A 15736-nucleotide genomic window follows, 5' to 3' on the forward strand; every position below is an offset into this window, starting at 1 on the left:
ATTCATAGTTTAAACACGTGTTGTCGTTACATAAGCATTCATAGGACACTGGTCAAATCGTAAAGAACTCGATTAAGTATTGAATACATACATACGCTGCGCATCTCGACCACTTGTTTGCATGTTGATGACTGTCACAACACACAGCACATACGTTTCGTTTTGCGTCTTACAAATGACTATAGATTACAACTTATAGTCTTGAGACTTGGTTTTTCCTATGATCGAAGCGTGATCAACAGGATCACGAAACATTCTCAGCACTTCACATCAAGTATCAAAAAAACTATGATATTATTAAGTCATACGTTTACAATATAAATTTTTTTTTAATTGTGTAATATGAAAAAAATATCATCATTATAGGCAAAAGATATAAAATATCATTTAAATTGTTTCATTCGTTTTTGGATTTAAGTAACAATACCTAGATCACAAATATAATTTAAAAAAATACGCATCTTTTTTTTAAAACTATACATACAGAAGCTATGGAAAGTGAATTTTCGTTTATTACATAACCTATGTCAGGTGGTACGACAGCACCAGTTCGATTCTTTGAGGTCAGTGTGAAATTGACATTTACAAATCAATTTGTCTTGTTACGTATACACACATGTGGTTAACTTTGATTTTGTATAATTACGTAGACTTTTGTGGCTAAATTTCATTCGTAATTGAAATTTCAAATTAAGTCCGCGTTCTCGGTATAATATAAAACGTAGTTGATGTAAACTGGATTTGATTTAAAAATGTCAAATGTCAAAAAAAAGCAAGCAGACTCTCACAGCACCTTTTAAGATTTTATAAGATTACATTAATTGTACTGTCATCACCGGTTCGGAATGTTACTTCTTTGAACGTTAAATCATTAATAAAGTTAATGATCTAATTATTAAATATGATAATTTAACAACCTATAATAAAAAAATATTGGAAAATGACCGTTCGAACATAATTTTTAATCTAAAACATGAAATAAAACTAAAAACTTTAATAAAGGCAAATAGATCGAAACTCACCGCTGAAAGCGGTGTGAAATGTCAAAAAATGATATCCAACACTGACTATAATAATCATAATATTTCAAGAAATACATTCATCAAAATAGTATATCACCATAAGTCGGTTGTCAACATTTCACGGGTGAGTAATGAAGTGAGTTTTTACAAATAGCACTGCAGCTAGCGACGGTTGCGATTAGTATATAAATATGCTAGATATAAGGACATAACAAGATTCGTAAAAAAGTAGCTCATTAGAACATACTACGTGGTCGATAAACAAGTTTCGATTTTGATTAATCTGACATAAATATGCATAAATCAGATAGCTTTATGTAACAACCGGTATTGAAATTTCGTTAAAACATGTCATACAACACTAATAATATTTTAAATTCGCTTTATATCGGTTATTATTTCTCATTGCGTAATTCGCGTGATCTTGAACCAATTTCGTAGTAATATAATAAATGCTAAATCTTAATTAAACATTTACATCCTCACTTATAAACGTTGCCTAGTGGCTGTTTAGTTAAACACTCTTTCACTCTTTCTGTCATTATTGATTTGACATTCGAAAGAAGAAGACACATCATCGTTTAACTGATCCCCCGCAAAAAAAAAAAACATTTGTAAGTAAGACCGTATGTGTTACTTTTATTGCGGTCAAAGATGACGTAATAAAATTGGATTTGGAATGACAGTTAATGGTTAGGTAAATAATGCTATTAGTACTTTTTATTATTTAATGCTTATTGCTAAACTTTAACGATGCTCAAAGGCGCGCTGTAAGAACTTCATAATCAATTCTTCAAAGTTCTCACGTAGATAATAAAACTAATGAAGAAAACACAAGATAATAGTTAATACTTAAATTATTTCATTCAATGACTTGAAGATAAATTAAACTTTTAATATATATAGAATATATGAATAAAAATGATTCAGATGTCCGAACATAAATTTAATATTAGGCATATTACTGGTTACCACGCGGAGTATCTCAGTTATGAATAACAAATTAATATTAACAACGTGCGTTTTCCTTACAAACAATTTTAATGTAAAACAGTTAGACATAGATTAAAAATATTTATTTAAAAAACACAATCACTTACGATGTAAAATTATATTAAAATTATTATTTAGTTACGTTCGACATATTAAATAAGACATAAGTGCACACATCGAAAAGATTTTTAAAGTGTATGATTTGAATAACTATTCAAATTAAATAGTATGTGTGTGTCAATATACTTAACTCGTGTGCACAATCTGTTGACAGTTTTTTGTTGATCGTGTGATGTGATCACAGTACGCTAATCTATTGAAAAAAAGTAGCTGATCACGACTGTTATATTGCGCATAAGGTCACATTGGTTGTAGTTTCGAATTTAGATTTTTCGAAGCAAAAGAAACTATTGTATTTTTTATCAATATAACTAGATCTGGAAAATATATATATATATATATAGATAACCAGGAAAATATATATATCCACGTTCAAACGGGTTTCAAATATAGTACTTTATTTAGAAACCAGCTTCAATGACTCCTATACCAATTTGTTGGCAACATTTTATATTTACTAGTGTTATTTATTAGACGTATTACATATTAGTATTCGTATCTAACTAATTACGATCGTGATTACATTCGATTAGGATTAGAACCGATGAATACATGTTGTTTCCGATTACAATTATTGCAAACTGTTTATTATTATTTATCGAATATTAATTTTTTTTATTTTTTTATTTCAGTCAGTAAAAGTGCCATCAGTGTCAGTGAGCGTGACCTGTGATGTGCAACGAACATTTCGAACGATCGATTGACATAAATTAATCGATTAACTGTTAAACGAATAATTAATCGAGTTTTTAATTACAAAATGTGCTACAGCGGTTATTAGAATTGGGAAATAAAACGCGTAGTGTACTTTGCAAGAAACTAAGTGACATTGACTAAGTGTGCAGTGAAGTGTTTATTATTGGGCAGCGCTCAACACTTGACCGTCTTATTCTTGGTAAGAATCATCTTTTATTATTTATTCTATAACACTAAATAAATTAATAAATATAAGCATATATAATGCTATATAAATGCATAGGTAATATAATATAATAACAGATTAAAATAACGTGCTTCGTTGAATAAAACATTCGTTACATATCTCATAAATCAAAAAGTTTATTACGATACATTTGTAACGATGATGAAATTGTCATAAAATAAATTAAAACGAATGCAAGAGACAAGTGTCCATGACGTTCTTAAAAAATCACAGTAATAGCTTACAAATGTAAGTAAGTAAGCCATTTAACGATTAAAAGTAGGCATATAAGGATTATTTCTGTAAAGTAGAATTAACTTTCCTCTTTTGACATGTGGTATTTTTTAATCTGTATCCGAAAGAACGAGTTAATGTCTTATAACATAATAATCTCTAAAATAATGGATTTATTTGTCAATAGTGGATGACATAAATTAAAGCTCCCGTTTTATATTATATTTCTTTATATAATGAATCATTCATTGACAACATAAATGCACGTCTGAAGTTGCCAAACTGTAACTATAAAGCAGAACGAAAAACTTAACAAAATATCATGTGATGCGGAAACTACAGAGTACATTCGAGCGTAGTTTAAAATTTCAAGTGATTGTGTAATAGAATATGTATAATCTATACATTATACATAATTATATGACAAATAATTGTAAGCAGCTTATTATAATATTTTTATAAATAATGAACTAAATCTATGTGTTTGTTATGGCAACACTAATATAAGTATGAAACTTAAAAAAGCTGAGCCTTTAGAAGTTGTATACCCTTGAAAATGATAAGCTGTTTGTTTCTATAATAAAATGAAATATGAAGTGAATATTAAAAGAATATTAAATGGACGTATAGATCGGAAAAGTACGAGAAGAAAAAAGACAAAATACAATTTTTTTTAAAACAAGGTTTTAAAACTTATAACGGAGCTGTCTGCACAACCTTCTATATTTAGAGATGAATTATAATCCTATACTAAGGCTATCCTCAATCATTATCGTTTAACGTAAGTTCTTATAAGAAAATAAACTAATAAAAAGAATACACGTAGGACCGGATGTAATGCTCATTTAGAAAATAACACAAAGCATTTTTCATATAATACAACCTATATTAAATGTCAGCGAAACAATTCATTAAAACTAAGACATATTGCAAACTCATTGTTTCGATCAATGTCAACAGATACGAATATGTTGAATATTACTGATATAGGAAGTAAACTATAATAACGGTTACATTCCAATATATAATAAATGAATATAATAATCGTCAACTACAAGGCAAGTACAAAGGGTTCTTATAAGTGAAGAATGTCTTGCAAGATCTTGCAATCATAAGTATATAATCTAATATATTTTATATGACAGAAGAGTGATTTAATTATATACATATATATGATCAAAACTTTATTATACATGACACTATACTAATGGCAATAATACCTGGTAGGTATTATTTAGGTATAAAGTTGGTTATTGATGATTAACTTTGGGATCTCATCATCATGATGTGGATGTTCCGGTCATTGCTGGCAAATGTTCCTACCACGTTATTGTGAAGGTCATATTGAACAATTTGCTTTTTACGGACTTTGATTTATGTAATCACTTTGTATAATTTACTAATGCTCAAATATCACATTTTTTTTATTTGTTATCTTTGCAAGTTACTTATAAAAAAATCTTTTAAATATAAATTTTATTTAGTTTTATTACTTTAGGAAATCAAACTGGATTCATAACATCAATGTCGTTACATTAAGATGAAACGACCGTTCCGGTCGACGTTGCTATTTTGCCCTTGTATACAATCATCAAGGCCAAGGACAGGAGAATCATTCTTGGATAAATTCAGTCGCAAAATCATCCGTAACGATTTTTTTGTATATTATAATTTAATAATAGTTTTATGATATACCATTAATAAAAAAAAAAATATTTTTTTATGAAAATTGGCAGATATTTCGTCTACTGCCTATGTACCATTTTGTTTTAATCAACGTAACCAAATTATGGCGACTAGGCATATTGCTTATGGATCATAGTTATTTGTTACGAATCACTTTTTATTTATAGGTATTGTTGATCGGGAGATGAGAAATCATCGTTGATTCCCATACATGACATATACAAATTATATATTTATAGTATACATACATATTGTCATAATATTTTCATGCTTGCGTTCCTCAAGCTTGTAATTATCTGGCATGCCCTTCACAGCAGAAATCATTATTATTTGATGGCAAAAAACCGATTCGATTCTGTTACCCAGAAACCCAACGTAAGCAGGTGCATGCAGGTGCTACTTATCAACAGCATACAATGAAATTTGGCCCCAGTGTATAATATTAGTTAAACTCAACCTAAGATATAGGCAGCCAACCGCCAATTCAAATCAGTCCAGGGGTATAGCCGTAAAAGCATAACAGACAGAGTCGCTTACGTTAATAATATTAGTGTACATATATTTATCTATTTTTTGTGTAATATATTCCTAAATGACCTTTGATCGTTGTCAAGGTCAAACGTAAAAGCAATTTTACTGTCACGCGGCTTGCATAGGAAAATCATTCCTATATAATTTGTCATGCGCCGCAGGTTACATGTTACGCGACATTTTTTACATTGTAATAACATGGGCCTAGAAGTTATTATGTAATTACCTTCGATCTGTCCACTTCTTTGATATTAAACAAGAGCATGAAATTCACGCTTGTCACGTTAAAAGTCTAAATTTAAAGCGGGTGGAACTGCTAACTTCAGCTACTTATATATAATATTTTCATATACATTCTCCGACACGCATCTTTTTGTATAAGTTTTACGTTTATTGGCTTAGTATTGTTTTCAATTATACATGAAGAAAACGTCTCCTCATTTATTAGTAGTTTTCGTACTATCCTTTTTTTTGACGTATCTATAAATTTCTTGATTGTATATGAAAAACTATGCGAGTATTAGTTCATTTTGTTTCCCAACTTCATTTTTTTATTTGCACAAATACTCAACAAAATAAATTATGCAAAGGTAGACAAATCTCAAAGGGCTCTTTCGGTCAACCCCAGTTTGAACAGAGAATATTTGGAGCTGGAATGATTCAAAATAAATCAAATAACGCCACATTATGTATTAATTAATATTAAGCAATTGTCGTAAAAAATATGCAATTGAATTAAACGCAATTTATAAGAATTTACATTAATAAACGAGTCGGATAATTACATAAGATATTAAGTTTATTATTTTTGTACCTAATTAGAAGATAAAATACATGACACAACGAATTCCATTACCAGGTTTGTTCATAATTTGGCAATGTCAGCGCAATATTTAAGCACATAAAGTTAGAAAACTTATGTTCTTGTGACATTGCTATTGAGCGTATGCCAATATTTGGTCAACTTGACTTTTCACTTTTTCGAACAGCTTTCGAATTTTTTCATGTATTACTAAATTTTATTAGACACTAATTATTGCCCGCGGCTTCGTCCGATTATGACAGGGAGAGGTGTTAGGTTCCCTAAGTGCTTTTTTGTACCTCTAATAATGTGTATGCAAAATTTCATCATGATCGACTTAGTAGTTTAGACGTAAAAACGTAAAAAACAAACAAAACTCACTTTCGCATTTATAACATTAGTAAGGATGTCAAGTACTCAACAATTTTTTTTGTCACACACCAATTTGTATATTATAAAATAATTCTAATGTTACGAATCTAAGGTGGTCCTTCGTACTTGTAGTTGTAATCAATATTCCAAGCTTACTCAATAGCTTAATCAGCTAATACCTCACTCAATACTCCAAGAGTAATACTCCCTCCCGATCTCAACGGCGTCCTAAGCCGAGGTCCGGCCTCACAGGAGGCACCCTTAGGACGCCCGTCTCTCTTGAGCCCTGTGTGGCTCCCAACATCCGGCTGAGTCCATCCCGCCCGGTGACGCTGTAGAGGCCAGTAAGGCCAACAGTACTAGACAAACCGAAAAAAAAAAGAGTAATACAACACAACGTGAGTTAGCGATACTCGCCAAAAAAACCCTACCACCGGTAAAAATAAAAACTAATATAAAAAATTATAAAAAACACGCGCTGATCAACAGACTGTCCTATGACATTGTACTCAAAACGCTTATAGCCTTGTAATTATAACTACAATTATATATTCAATTTTATATATTTATTCTGGGAAATAATTGAATCTGGGGTGAATTCTTTAATTATTCAATATAGTTAAATTTATTAAAGGCCAGCTTAAAAGCCAATTATATAATGTATGTACTTTGTTGGTTCAAACGTTGTGATTATACGATATTAATGCAAGTCCCCCGTCGTCACTTCTTGAAGGGAAAGTACAGGGTGTGGCTGCTTAACTGGATTCCTTTAAAAAAAAACTTGTTATGCAACAGAATTTATGGCTATGTCTGGGGCATTGATCGCGGTCCAGAAAAAAACTTCAAATATTTCATATTACATATACTTATATAAAGCAGGTGTCCACTACTGCCTAAACTTTAATATCAAAAAGAGGTAATTATTTGTAAGACTGCACTGCATAGTGCATACAACAATACTGAAATCTTATTGGTTACAACGTAATGCGGACTAGGATTATCCGACACGAGTGGAAAGCTCCGCGACCCAGTACTGTACCTGTTCTCCTTTACATAACTCGCAACTTTCACTGCAGTCACCTTGCATTTTTCTGCGTCACTGCATCTTACGTCAATTATTATTTAATATAAAACATCACTTACATAATTTAACCTTTAATTTATATTTGTGTGAATATCGTAATTACATGTGTGAGTGAATCCGTGACTATCATTAGCATACTGCGATTTTATGATTTAATAATAATACTTTTATTAAATACTTGTTATTCCCATTATATGCAATATAATGCATATAATTCAAGTTATTACTTCAATTATTTATAATAAACGGCGCATGGTTTTAATATGTTTATAAATGTAGACTTATGATGAGCTGTTATTATCGGAACTTAAAGTTCTAACTTAGTTAAATAAACTTTTTATAAAAAAAAATTATAAAAATTCAACAAACTTAAAACTTACAATGTAAACTTAAATAATTTAAACAACGTAAATAGTTTCGCAGCAAACGCCAACTGTCAAAAGAGAAACAGTGTAATCTATTTGTTACAAACTGTAAACATATGATTATTATACATTCATATTTTTTTTTACATTTGACAGTTGGTTTTATTGTTTACATTTTGACTTTAAGATTTCGAGCCAAAGAGATCGTTCAAAAAAGAGATTCAACAATAATGATCTCGTTCAAAAGATGTCAAAATAACTATGGCGAATATTTCACACCGAAGTATCATCCATGGCTTGAAACGATTAGTTAAGCTTCAAGCAGACGTTGACCTCGTGGGGTAAAAAAATTAGCGATTACATTAAAAATACTAAAACCGAAACGATGCTTAATAACTTTTTCCAATGCCTATTACATAATAACTACTCTTTAATTTTTAATTGGTATTTTTTGGTACTGATTTAGTTGACAGAACGAAACAATAAACTCTATCTCTTTCTCTTGTATGATGTTCAAAAGGATAGCAAATCTTGTCAAATTAGTTAAGAGATTGTGCTGTGAACAGAATTAACACCATTGACAATGTAATGCCACTACATTATATACACTAGTGAGTGAGCCAGTGTAATTACAGGCACAAGAGACATAAAATCTTAGTTCCCAAGGTTGGTGGCGCATTGGCTATGTAAGCGATGGTTGACATTTCTTACAATGCCAATGTCTAAGGGCGTTTGTACCATCAGGTACATAGAATAGGAAGGCGGACGAGCATATGGGCCATATGCTCGTCCGCCTTCCTATTCTATAAAAAAAAACTTACTTTATATACTTTTATATTTCGATCAATGTATTCGTATAATTAATTATCTGTCCAATTTTGAAATATCAGAAAGCCACTAAGAAAATCATTTAATTGAACTTATTATTTACACAAACTAAGTTGGCTAACCCTATTTACGCAATTGTAATCCTTTGGAAGCAGTTTCCGCGTTAATATATAAAAACTATATATTAAAGATTTCTAAAAATGTGATTACAAGCACGAAGGACATGAGTTGTTCGTCGATACCATGGACTCAGCAGTGCATTTATGGTTTATGGAATATGTTTAACAGTAGTAAAATCTGTGATCATTTTAACGAACAGACAATATTTTTAGGAATGAAATTTTTTGGTACTATATAATATACCTATTATTATAAATTATTTTTTTAATTTAATAAATTGACATTTTTTCGTGACAGTTATTAAAAAAACATTTATTTTAACATTAAAATCCGTCATGATTTGAATTTCGAATACATATGACTGTAAATTATATTATTTTTATTGTTTTTAAAATTATTTTGCAATATCTTAATGAATATAAAAATATATTCGTCTTAAAATGACGATAATTTTAATAAGTCTTTCTTCGATATCGATTTATTTATCAAAAAAAAATAAGATGATGTATAAAATTTAATGCCTATGTAACTTACGTTACATTAATTAAAACTCAAATATGAAATTGTACATCACTAAACATACATTTTTTTTATAGAATAGGAAGGTGGACAAGCATATGGGCCACCTGATGGTAAGTGGTCACCAAACGCCCTTAGACATTGGCATTGTAAGAAATGTCAACCATCGCTTATAGCCAATGCGCCACCAACCTTGGGAACTAAGATTTTATGTCCCTTGTGCCTGTAATTACACTGGCTCACTCACCCTTCAAACCGGAACACAACAATATCAAGTATTGCTGTTTTGCGGTAGAATATCTGATGAAAACATATAAAAGATTATAAAACAATGTGTTTTATTTTTTAAAAAAAATGCAAAATCCAATCCACATCATTAGACGAAATGACTTGTTTTTCTTGTATACAAGATCAGTTTCCATTTCAATTTATAACGTTGTTAAACTACAGTCAACAAAGCCGTAGAACAAGTTGAGACAAATCAAAAAGTAAACGGTAATAAATGAACCGACACCAGCACATCAGAAAGTGGACGGTGGTTACAACCCTTATACGGAACGACGGCTTTCCCAGCTCTGGAGACTCAAGCTAGAACGAAATATTTAATATGGTTAGGACCATTTTTAACATGTTTAATAGTAATTTACCCTGTATATAATCCTATATATAAGCATGTAAATATCTTGAAAATAAATGAAATTTTGCACCCTATTTCGGACTTCCAAATAATATATAATTTTGCACCAGTCTTAAGAACCGATTTCGGCAACGGCGGCCATTCCTCAGTGCACAAGTGTGTGCACAAACACAAGTGCACTCTTGCCATCCGATGGGACGATGGATACAACAAGACCGGATAGAGTTCAGGCGCATGGTAGGAGATATAATATTAAGACATACAAGCAATTTTGTTTCGTAATTTTACAATATCAATTAAATATAAAACTTCATCTAATGTACTCTGAATCGTGTTGCCAGCCAATTGTAGCTTTTGAATAGAGTTCTAACTAAAGCACAATTAATTACTTTTATTACATGCAAAATAGGACGAAAGTATTTTAATGCAAATTGATTTGTTGCAAAACACTTAAGTCTCAAGCATCTTAACTTTAAAAGCGTTTAATTAACCCCGTAAAATAAAATAAAAGTGTGTTAGTGGTCCGTAAAATTTTAAATTGCGGATTTAGTGCTCCGCGATATTGAAAACGTCGACTGAGCTCTATATATGATGCATATATATATTAATGGTCAAATTAAATGCCTCGCTAATCTAGTAGCTTTTGTAAACTGGGTTAGGGTAAATATGCAAATCCAAAGTCAAATCCAGACTCGTATCAATAAAAGTTTATAGGGTTTTTCTTCAAGAAATTTTCAGTAGAGCACGTAAAAATGTTGTTTCTGTGTCTTAACTTTCTGCCGTCCAATTGGTGAAACTGAAAATAGTGAATGCATCTGTGTGCTTGCCCCAATGCAATATGATTGGGCCCTACTTATATCGCTTGCGCTGTCTACCAGTCGTTAACGATAGCCTGAGAATGGCTAGACATCATTATCATCATCAATTGTCAAAAATAATACGACCAACTTGAAAAGATCCACCTCAAACCTTATATAGTCTGCCTTCTATATGTCAATAAATAAAATATATTCATTTAATAAAATTCCCGTATATATTAAAAACTACTGGAAAGATAATAAATAGGTTTTTTTTTAATTAAGTTCGTTTTCTATAATAGTATATGAAATCAAAGGTTACGTATGGTGTCATTATCGTTAACATGTGATATTATGGCGTGACTGAGCCATCAAGACTTAACCTAAACGTTAACGTTACATGCATGTTGACGTTTTAATAAATAACACGATGAAGAAATAACATGACCGTGCAACCTTCATCTGGCATGTCTTGGAAGACATTTTGGTATAATTATATCTAATATTCCATAATAGAAGCCTTAAGCGTCTTGAAGATTTAATTCTTCGTATATCACAGTCGATTTAAGTCTTCGCATATTCATTGCTTTATGCATTATGTTTTGTCTTTTTACGCCTTGTAAAATAGCCTTGTAATAGAAGAATGTTTAAGTTATCTAAGTAAGTGAAATGTAATAATAAAATAACTCTTTTGAGTAATGAATACATTTAACCATATATTAAGAAACAAGCCGAGATGGCCCCGTGGTAAGAACGCGTGAATCTTAACCGATGATCGTGGGTTCAAACCCGGGCAAGCACCACTAAATTTTCATGTGCTTAATTTGTGATTATAATTCATCTCGTGCTTTACGGTGAAGGAAAACATCGTGAGGAAACCTGCATGTGTCTAATTTCACTGAAATTCTGCCACATGTGTATTCCACCAACTCGCATTGGAGCAGCGTGTTGGAATAAGCTCCAAGCCTTCTCCTCAAAATGAGGAGAGGAGGCCTTTAGCCCAGCAGTGGAACATTCACAGGCTGTTTCGGTAAGAAACATTTCTGATGTTTTTTTAAAATGATCCTCGATCCTTCGTGTTTATATAAACTATAGCTTAATTTTGCCCATTTCCGTGATAAATTTTTGACAGCTATAATTATGTTTGACAATAAATAATGACAAAACCAGTCATATTTTTGCACAAGTATTAAAAATCATTAATGACGTAAAAAATGGCAACGATAAAAATTGTGATAGTTTAGAAAATATTACATGGCAACACTAACTCTTCATAGCTCGTGATCTTCGCATTTATTTCGACATCACCTATGTAATAGTCGTCAATTACTTAGCCACTTTGAATGTTGTGTAAAGTAAACAACTGAGGCAATGCGAGTCTTGAATAAATTTTGATAGCAAACATAACCTATTCGAAAACTACATATAATATATCTATGTCGCAAAAGGGAAAGCTAACCAAAATTTACCTATTTACTTGATTTTTGCAGGTACTATTTTTTTAAAATCTGTGGATTTCATAGAACGTTATATGTTTACAAATGTAAAAATGGTAAGTGTAGAAAAAATCCATGAACATTCTATTATGAAACTGATATAACATTAAATTTCAACTTACATATTTATAGAAAAACAAAAAATAAGTTAAACATATAAAATCGAGTAACTGTTATCAAATCATCACGTTCGACGTTTATTTCATTAAAAACCTTTTCAAACAAATTTATTATCTGTACCCATCTGTTATGCATGTAAGATGAAAGTGAAACCATTCTATTAACTACTTTTCCCGCTACATCACCACGCCCATATCACTCAACCATGTATAGATTAACTAGATTGATGTTCTTATTATCAGATAATCCATTTGTTGTTGAAATGGCAACATTCAAATATTTTCGAGACCGAAACGTTTTAAAAACATCGTTTTAAATTTCACTAGAATTGTATAAAATAAAACCTTATTTTTTTACTGGCAACAGTTGTATAACAGTTGTATAACAGTTAAAAATAGCGGTCATTTAGAACAAATTACTACATTTATTTCAGATTGGTTAAAATTCAGCTTTAATATGTGACCCACATATGCTTACAGGTGCACACGTCAAGAGTTTGTAAAACGAATAAAATCGAAATTAATTTATTAATTTAAAAAAACGTTCTTCACATACTTAAAATACCGTAAACTAAATTTCCAAGTTTTCTTTCAACTAAAGTAAAACTTAAATCTAATTTAAAAAAAACATTAGATATTGCATTATTTGCTTTATACTTTATCATACTTAATTACGATTATTACAACAAACATTAGCTAATGGTAAGTAATAATTTATTTACATAATGGTGGCATACTTGTTTAGTAAGACGTACCTAGTCGTTAGATCTGCACCGAAGCCGATGTAATTTTATGAGTCTTGTCGCACAATTTACGCCTCAACGTCGTGATTATCATTTGTGCCAATTTAAGATTAATATTGTATTCTGTCGGTATGTACTATTTAATAAAAAAAATCTATATTTTTTTACGAGGTACGAACGAACAGGTACATATAGATGTATAGTTTAGTATAAAATATAAAAAACATAGATCTACCTCGTATTGTTTCTTAGACACGTTAAAACAATATCCGATAAATCGTTTTTATTTTTTTATTTTATGTAGCATTTTGTTGAAATCGGTAATAATATCACAGTAAAAGCAATCAATAAATAAGTTCAGAACGTGTTAAGACCGAGACATAAAAATAAAATAAGATCCTTAACACAGCCGCATTGTTCGACGTTACCCAATCGAAAATACTCGCTAAATTACTTTTACTAACACAAAATAATAGCATTTTAAACCATATTAGTTTGGAATAGAGACTTTAATCGTTTGACAAAGTGCAGACCAAAATCTTATAGCCTAGATAAAGTGCTAAAGGTGCTATTAGGCATCGATCACACGCTAACGGTAGAATACACTTTCAATACACTTTTGTGGTTTAACATTATTTTTTTCCTTTTTAGAAATTTGATGTATTCACTAATTTAATAAATATTGATTGAAACCAACAAGGAGTTTACTTATTGTTGAGATTAGACTATATCAAAGGCATTAACCTAAAGATAAGGCTTAGGGTAAATTTTTTATACCTCTTATGTAAACATTTTTGTCCATATATATATCCAAAACCATTTTTTATCATCTAAAGTTTAGAACGAACTTTTCAACTATTCGTTATTTTATCTATACGAAGTCGAGACGGACATCTAGTAAGCAGAACAAAATTGGCGTTTTGACAAATCATATATAATACAAAGGCGGTTAAAATGTTCATAGAAAATAGGTACACTGTTATATCAAAGAGTTAAGTTGACCAAGTGGATGATTAAATGTAGATATTATACGCTCATTTACAGTTACAGCATTTATGCCTAGGCCTACAAGGCACCGGCCAAAAGATCCTGCCAGCAGAGGCAAAAATAATACAATGTTACTAATAACCGCTTCGAAATGGGTGCTTCAAATATCTCTAAATCCGGGCCTTCTCATTTCCCTTTCAACTATAAAAGAAATATAATGATAATATAGATAGAAATTAGGACTATATAAAGTCACAATTTAAAAACTAAAAACAAATATTACAAAATTATATTATAAATGAATGACAAACTAATAAAAAAATTCGCTTAATTTAATATCAAGAATAATATACTTACATAACATATTTATGAGTTCGCAAAAATAAGCAAAATAAAAACGCGATTAAATAGAATTCCTGTTGAAACATAACAATACTAAGAAAGCTGACGTTGAAGGATAAAATCTTTTACAGATGAAAATCTATAGTTCAGTGACCTTCTGTGACTGTTTCTTTAGGCGCTCGACGCTTCACTAGATATTTCAAACGGTTACTCTACAGATAATTAATTTGAGTTAACATTAAGATAAAGTAGTATTATCAGACAGGATGCATACTTAGTGTACAATATTCAAGATATAAAATTCAATTATGGACTGTCGTCCATTATTGTAGTAGCATTATACTCCGAAATTCAGAAACCATCTTGTAACGGTTTATTTTTACAGTAAGAACATATTTTGTGTATAATAATGTTAAATTATGATTTTAATCAAATACATTATTTATATAGAAGAGATTATTATGATGAATTATCAATTTCGAATGAGATATATAATTTTAACAACAACTTACTTCAAACATAAAAGTAAAAATAAATACCAAAACTGTTAATATTAGTAGCTGTTTGTAATAGAATTATAAAACACCAGCGCTATTCTGTACGAACTCACATCATTACTCACACGTGAAATGTTGACAACCGACGTATGGTGATATACTATATATATGTAATGCGTATTCTTCAAATGTTATGTCACGAACTGTCATCTCACGAACATTTTCTGCGTATATAACAAAACACTACTCGAAACGAGTAAAATCTGTTCTAAGAGCATATTCACGAAAACAAGTAATGTATAAAAGTATAAAGTAAAAGGAGATAATCTCGAATTTTAAGAAGACAAGTTATAGTAATAATATCAAAATTTTTCAAGCAAAAAAATTAGAAGCACGATTGAATCATTATTTTGTAAGACATACATTACAAAACGACGGTCTCCTAAATTCCAATACCTACTTTATTGTATATCGTAGCTGCACGTTGTTTATAATATATTAAGTAGCGTAACTACGATAT

General features: G+C 30.4%; 1 protein-coding gene across 4 annotated transcripts in view; it reads left to right on the forward strand.

The window, feature by feature from the left end:
- LOC126773241 (uncharacterized) overlaps positions 1 to 15736 on the forward strand; it is a 58809-nt gene that overhangs the window by 5312 nt on the left and 37761 nt on the right. For 3 of the 4 annotated variants that reach the window (XM_050494033.1, XM_050494053.1, XM_050494061.1), the window contains exon 2: positions 2768 to 3030. The gene's annotated coding sequence lies outside the window, so the exon portion shown is untranslated. The remainder of the gene's footprint in view (positions 1 to 2767; positions 3031 to 15736) is intronic. The other variant, XM_050494043.1, reaches the window with a different exon arrangement.

The sequence above is a fragment of the Nymphalis io genome, chromosome 2 (genome assembly GCF_905147045.1).
Source record: "Nymphalis io chromosome 2, ilAglIoxx1.1, whole genome shotgun sequence".
Taxonomy (NCBI): Eukaryota; Metazoa; Arthropoda; class Insecta; order Lepidoptera; family Nymphalidae; genus Nymphalis; species Nymphalis io.